Raw genomic sequence first — 7,846 nt, forward strand, 5'->3', positions numbered from 1 at the left:
GACCCAAGTATAAAACATTTAGTTTAGATAAGTTGAAATGTCACCCCCAAAATAAAAGATAGAAAACGGGGTATGAAGTTACTCACATACAAGTAATAAACTTGAAAGATTGATTATTTGGAGATTTGCCGGAACGACGAGTTTAACGTATGAAGCCTAAATAAAAGAAAGTCTTGGATTTAGAAAGGTTGTCTTGAAGATCTTTAAATAAAATAATTGTTGCAAAAACTAATCAATTAAAGTTCAAGGTTTAAAATGTAACTATTTAAGAATTTATAATAATAACCCTTTTAAAAAATGTAAGTTTGCTCAAAACCGGGTTAAAGTATCTAACCTTAATATTTACTTAACCACTGTTAAGTAATAAGGTGAGGAAAATGCTAAAATGCAAGTTCCATTAGGCTAAAGATACTAAAACGGGTTTTTAACGAGTGTTCGGGTTGTCGGTTCGGGTCTTGACAAATGGTCAAACCCAAAGTCAACTTTCCAAAATATTAATTGTTATGAGATAACTCATTAAAACATACTAACACTTAACCAAGTATGTAGATCTATTGTTTAGAACTAACAACGTACGTTAAGCGAGTGTTCGGTTTTGTCGGTCCAAGCTATGTTATGAGATCAAGTTGGATCCAACTATTCCAAGTACTTAAGAAAATAATTAAAATCAGTTTGTAAACTATTTTTTTAAAGAAATATACAAGTCTTGATAACTAAAAACACACTTGTGTGTCTTAAGCGAGTAAAAGTCGGTATAGTTCGGTCTCCATCTCACAAATAGTTCATAGATGGTTTCTACATGCCCAAATATCATATAACTTGTATATTGGTTTATAAATGAAGAAAACTTAAATTTTACAACAAAAAAAGTTAACTACAAGTCTTTTAAGCAAAAGTTTTGGTTTAGTTCGGTTTCCATCTCCCAACGAGTTCATAGATGGATTCCATATGCTTAATATCAAAGAACTTGTTAAAATGATTTTTGAAACTCAAATCTAGCAATAAACATGTTTAAACAACTATTTTAACAAAACTAGTAAACAAAAGTTCGGTTTCCGGTTTGGACTAGTTTCGGTTAAACCGAGGTTAGTCTTATACAAACCCACACCATGGAACTTGTAAATAAGATGAACAAACTAAAGGGTTAGAAGTTAGTCATAAGTGATATGTATAATAAGTTATGTGTGTGTAAATATATATCAAGAACACGAAGTCCTCCATGAAGCCTTGCTTATGACATTCGAAACTTAACCAACCAAAGTCGATGAAGTAACAAATAAAGGAAACAAGGGGTGTGTATTATATATATGTTGTACCACCATATTCAAGAGTTAGTAATGTTAGATGAACAAGTTAGAATGAAAGACTATAGTTAGTTTGACTTGAGAAGTCAAAACTTCAAGAATACATAAGAAATAACAACCTTGAATCTATGGAGTTTGAGAGAGTTTTTGGAGATGTAGCAAGACTAAAATGAAGAAGATGGGTGTGTATATATAGGGAAGGAGTGAAGGGTTGGGTATAAAGATTCTTTTATGGTTTGGATAAAAATGGGTATGTTTAAATGGTCAAACAATGCATAATAAAAAAAAATATATTTTATATATTTTATATATTTTAAATGACAAGATCCAATATTTTATATATTTGAAATGTTCGGGTTACAAACGGGTCGGGTTTACATAACAAAAGTGACCCGAAATTGACGAATGTCACACCATGAATAAAAACCACCCATAATTTAGTCACCATGGATTTGAAGCCGTAATATTTAGGTGTTGAACTTCTAATCTACATAACTTGTAGATGCTTGTGCATAATAAAAACATATGTCATAAGATTGTTATAAACAAATGAAGAAATTATAGCTTCATGGCTTTATGCTGCATTAAATATCCATCAAACATTGCTGCTAATATATATTCATTCAAATGTGTTTACACTGTCTTTAAGAACCTATTTCATCACAGTTTTATGAATACACCGGCTTTAAGAACTTGTTTCATCACAACGTGAATAGAGTTAAAGCCTATGTTAGTGAACTTAACTGAATATGTGTATCAAGAAGTCCTTAAAATATATTGTATCAAAAAGTTGGTGATGAAACTAACATATATTGTATCAAGAAATTCTTAAAATATTTCATTAACTGCAAATAATTTAGGTAAGTTTAAATCAAGAAATACTTAAAATTATGCGTTTTAATTTAATGGTAAATTCAAATTTTAAATAGAAATTGAAATCAAAACTTGAAGTTAAAGGTCAAACATCAAAGTCAATAATAATTGTAATTATCATATTTATATTTTTATAAGTTAACAATTTATTTTTTAAGAAGACTTAGCCAATAAACTATAAAATTATAAACAAAATACCTAAATAATAAAATAAGACGTTAAAATTGATTTAAAAACATCTCTCGAGCTATACGTACTCTAATGAATAATAAATGGTCATATTGTTAGCAATAATCTGATTTATGTGTTATCAAACTGGGTTAAATTAGATCATCTAGACAAAAAAGATTTAAAAGTAACAAACTTTATATTTTTTAACACTAAAATGTAAAGGAAAAAATCACCTTGCAAACCCTTCTATTGTTAAGTTTCACGAATAGCTTTTGAACTCCAACTACAGATAAAAACAACAGTTAAACAAATATATAATACTTTACTAAGAAAATAATTATATGCATATGCAAAGCCTATAAATGTGTACCTTGATTATTTCATTATACTCCATCGTATCAAACTTGTCGTCCATTATTTTTTGCTATAACAAAATACAATAAATAAGCTAATAAAGACCACGGACAAATAACTATTTGGTTGGTTCTGTATGAACACATTACTATTAAAACCGGTTGATTTGAAGAAATATTTTTATTAATCAATGCAAATCAATAAATAATACATTAAAGTAATTGGTAAAAATTATTTTAAATATTACATTTAAAGTTGCTACTATGTTCAAATGAGATCATAAACTTGCTACTATAAAAAGTTGGTTTTTAGTAAAAACATAATGTTTTCATAATAACATTAGGGCATTTCACATATCATTTGAAATATATAAGCTGGTTCATAGCAAGTAACCGTTAGTTAAAGGGTTGTAGAGTTGACTCCTTACATGGTATAATACTTCAAGAAGAACTTGTTAATCAACTCTAAAACATGTAAACTTTCTAACTAAAATACTTGCTTAACATTATAAGAAAAAATTTTTTATCGAAGAACAAAGGTTTTAGGGTTTGTTCAGGTTTTGAGTGGAACTATTGTGATTGAAGAACAAAGGTTTTTGCCAAAGGACCGTGATTTTTATGTTAATAAATAAATAATGAAATCAAGAGTTTTGGTGAAAAGTAATTAGGAAGATTGAATTTCGAATTTAAATTAGTTAAAAAATTATAGAAATTGCCATGTGACACTTCGAAGAGATCTAGTTAATTATATAAAAGGAATGTTTTTTAAAAACGTACTCTTTTATTATATAAGTAGATTTTTGGCATATATTATAGTTTGAATCTTCATCTAGTTCAAAAAAGATCTTCAATACGATAATAATAATATCAAAATTCGATGATAAGTTCAAACGCCGAAATATTATATTTTTACGCCGAAAATAACGGTTTTGCAACACCATAAAAGCAACGGCAATGCAACAGGGTTTTACATTCTTATTATAAATCTCCAAAACTAAAACCTAAAACTTATTGTCTTCCAAATTAATCTCTAGTTTAATTTCCACTATCGTTCATTGATTATCGAACGATCAAGAACAATAATCTAAGATGGAGAGTGATGGGTTTTCGTCGGATACTGATCAGCAAACAACCATCGATTCGTTTCTTGAAATCGCACTCGGCCAGAAGGCCGATACCGCCCGACAGTTCTTACAGGTTATGATTCTTTTGTTTTTCTTTAGTTTGTTGTTTTAATTCATTGATCAATGTAGGGTTTAAACATTATGCCGTTGTTGTTTTAAGTAAATAAATTATATGCCGGTTTTTAGCGGTGAAGCTTGGGCTTAGACGCTTAGTCATAGTCGTGACCGAAGTCACGAACCCAATATCTTAGGGGTGATCGTGCTCAATACCTATAAAATTTTTCGGACATAATCATTTAAATTTACCCTTCTAAACGAAAAAACAGCAGTCCCGGGTCACCCGGTCCGAATTATACTTCGCCCTTGCTGGTTTTCATAAAGTTAACATTTAGCAAGTATTGAATATTGGAACTTTTTCTTAATAACCGGAAATTGCCGCCCAATTGGGGTCATAACACTTGTCATATGTAATGGGCCAACGTCTTCATCCACGTTAGCCTAAAACGCCTAGCACACCGCAACGGGTTCCTGTTTTCGAGGGGTTATTGGCGGTGGCATTGATCTCAATATCAAATAAAAAAATAGCAACATTTTAAAACATTATATATTATAAATGTAACACAAATAAATCTCATTCCCATACCAGAAAACTAATAAACTCTCCAATGTTTTTCTAAACTGAGTAGTTCATCCGTATCTTGTATTTTTTTTTATATTTGTAGTACTATTTAATTTAATTATAGGTTTTTTTTATTACTTTAAAATATTAATATTAGTATTCTATTGTAACACAAAATATTAAAATAAATTTTAAGAAAGTAAATTACAATGAGTAGTTAAACGAAAGTAAATTACAATGAGTAGTTAAACGATTACAAAACTTAACTACTTTGTAACTATAGCGCAGCTAATGTTAAAACCTCACCGTCTATGTAATGCCTTAAAAGTATTGAAAACAGGAATCTTGTATTGTTTTAAGTTTTTACTTCAAAATTTCTAGACATGCCTAGAGTAATATAGATTATAAGATACTCCCTTTTTATTAGTTCTGTTTTAAGTTGCTGAATCTTGATGTTATATGGGGCTAACGATGATGGCGATTCTTATATTCAGGCAACCGAATGGAAGCTTGAAGAAGCTCTTCAACTTTTCTATATCGGAAATGAGGCGCTCAAGCCGGACAACCAAAGTTCAAGGTAACTTATATGAAATTCTTAATAATATTTTTACATGTTCATTCAAGTTGAGTATGCTAGTTTTATATAATATGTGACATATTCTTGTTTCAGGGTTGCGGAAAATCATAAGGAGTTCGAAAATGTTATAGAAGACGATGAATTCGAAAATAATATAAAAGATGATGGAAGTGAAGTTCGTGCACCATTACCGGTTAGAAGAGATGCCCTTTATGGCACACATTACAGGTGAATTACTAACTCATCTATACAATATCATTTTCTAGAGTAACCTTATTATGTTATATTCATATGTAACACCCAAAGGTTATTATTTATTTATTTACTGATTGTTACATATTTAGGCCACATGTGGAGTTACGACGTCCTGAAGTCTGGGAAGGAGACCAAGGTTCCACGTCAACCGCAGAAGCTTCAAAAGAGAATCTTGCTTCATTGTACCGTCCTCCCTATGCACTAATGTACCATGGACCCTTTGAGATGGTAATTTATGATTGAAATATTTGTGTTTGATTGACGTCTATAAACGAATTCGTATTGGCCGTTAAATTTCTTATCAACGAAATAATCAAAATAATCGTATTTTATTTGCTACATTTTCAGGCGAAAGATGCTGCTAAACACCAAGACAGATGGCTTCTAGTGAATGTTCAATCCCCTAGGGAATTCAGCTCACACATGGTATGTTATTGTTATTTAAACCTTTTAACAACATTTATAACATGTTACAATGTTAAAACTTATCACTTCTTTTTAAATATTATGTAGCTCAACTGCGACACATGGGGCAATGAAACTGTTGCTCAAACAATCACCTTAAATTTCATCTTCTGGCAGGTACATTTTTTAAATAAGCATTAATATGTCAAATACATTAGCTAATGGGAAATATAACATTTTCAATAACTTTTTATTTGTGTTTGCAAATAGATATATGATGACACTGAAGAGGGCTGCAAGATTGTTACATACTACAAGTTGGATTCTCTTCCGGTAACTTTTGTAATTGATCCCATCACCGGTCAAAAAATGAAGCTGTGGCGTGGAGTGATCGAACCAGAAAGTTTTTTAGAGGTACACTATTTGCATATATTATAATATCTTCTAATTAATAAGTTATGTTAAAAAGTTCTAAAGCATTATAGAGTCTAATGTGCAATATTCTTTCAATAACAGGATGTGTTACAGTTTACTGACCGCAGCCCGAAGGATCGTCTATGTAGCTTGACTAACAAACGTGCTATGCCTCCTAAAATTCAAGGTCCAACAATTTTGTTTTTGTTCATTTTTTAATTTTAATAGTTTTAGTGTTTTTTTTTGCATAATTTTATGACATCCGAGACCTTGTGAGTGCAGATGAAATATATGATGTTGACGAAATGAAGGCGGCTCTAGAATTATCAATGGAAACGAAGAAGGAAAATAATGAATGGTTATCAAACGAGTGTGACATTAAAGAAAAACATAATTATCCACCGTTGCCAGAAGAACCAACAGGCGATAAGAGCTTGCTTTGTAGGGTGGGGTTCCGCCTTCCGGATGGATCAAGGATTCAAAGAAATTTCTTACGGTCTGATCCGATACAGGTAATCGTTTAATAAAGCAATTAGTAGGTTGTATGTATTCAAAATACACTTTGGGTGACTTTTGATATGTTTGTATTTTAACTAATGTCTTGACTTGATTGTGTTTCTTTTTCAGTTGTTGTGGTCATTTTGTGCTGCAAAGTGTGGTGATGAAAGGCGCTTCCGACTGACTCATGCGATTCCTGGGGCGGTGAAAGACATGGATTATGAGAAGATGTTAACGTTTGATGAATCCAGTGTTGCGAATTCCATGATTTCGGTTACTTGGGAGTGAAGTTTTAAGGGTGGTAGAATATGTATTTTGGTATATGCAAATTGTTTCTTTCGGATTATGGATGTAATAACTTTTCTAGTATTTGTATTATATATAAAGTTGCTATTTGTTATGACCCGAAGATGAATATGTTCCATGTTACGAGCTATTATAGAGCTCTTTTATATGACCTTTATATTGTATAAACATCGATCTACATCCGTGGTTGGAGTTTTGGGCCATAAAATGTTGCATGCCTTTCGGAGTCCCCCAACAATCAGTTGCACAAAAGTTGTTTAAAAATAAGAATTTATGTATCATATTTGGTAAAATTCAAACCGTTCACTCTTCATTATTTTTCTTGAACAACAAATTTTTTTATCCAAAATCCTCTAACCTTGCACTTGTAAAATTTTAAACCCACCATCTTTACATTTAAAGGGATAAACACCATACCACTAGACCAATAGTTCGTGCGTCACGCTTCATTACTACCGTATAACTATCCACAATTCTCCACTAATTGATATACGGAATGCAATGTGATGGACTGATGGGTATTTGTGTTTTAAAAAGATAAATATAGGTGAAAAAATTAATCACACAAGTGTATGGACTAAGTGTGCAATTTTTAATTCTCATAAAGCAAATATGCAAATATATAATCGAACTGTAGAGGCCATTTATGCAAATAACTTTTAATAGAATTTTAAATGACAAATATATCCTCACATAGTCACATGGAATGCAAGTGAGGTTACTTAACCCCAAAAACTGACGACAATTAATGTGGTGGACTACATGTGAAATCACATAGTTTAGACTAAGGTAGTGTTTGGTATGAATGAATAAAAGGTAGGGATGGTAATGGATCGGGTTTAGCCATTCTCAAACCCATACCCGATTATGAAAGCTTGTCTTAAACCCGTCGGGTTTTAATCGAGTAATTACCCGTCAGGTTTCGGGTTTCCCATTAGGTTTCGGGT

The 7,846-nt window shown here is 31.2% G+C and overlaps 1 pseudogene; it reads left to right on the plus strand.

Annotated features, from left to right (window-relative positions):
- Positions 1-3,790: 3,790 nt before the first annotated feature.
- On the plus strand, positions 3,791-7,002 carry LOC143573053 (plant UBX domain-containing protein 7-like; annotated as a pseudogene).
- Positions 7,003-7,846: the final 844 nt, after the last annotated feature.

Source organism: Bidens hawaiensis, unplaced genomic scaffold (genome assembly GCF_021521415.1).
Source record: "Bidens hawaiensis isolate Kalapana, Puna unplaced genomic scaffold, B.hawaiensis_p1.1 tig00001382_1, whole genome shotgun sequence".
Lineage (NCBI taxonomy): Eukaryota > Viridiplantae > Streptophyta > Magnoliopsida > Asterales > Asteraceae > Bidens > Bidens hawaiensis.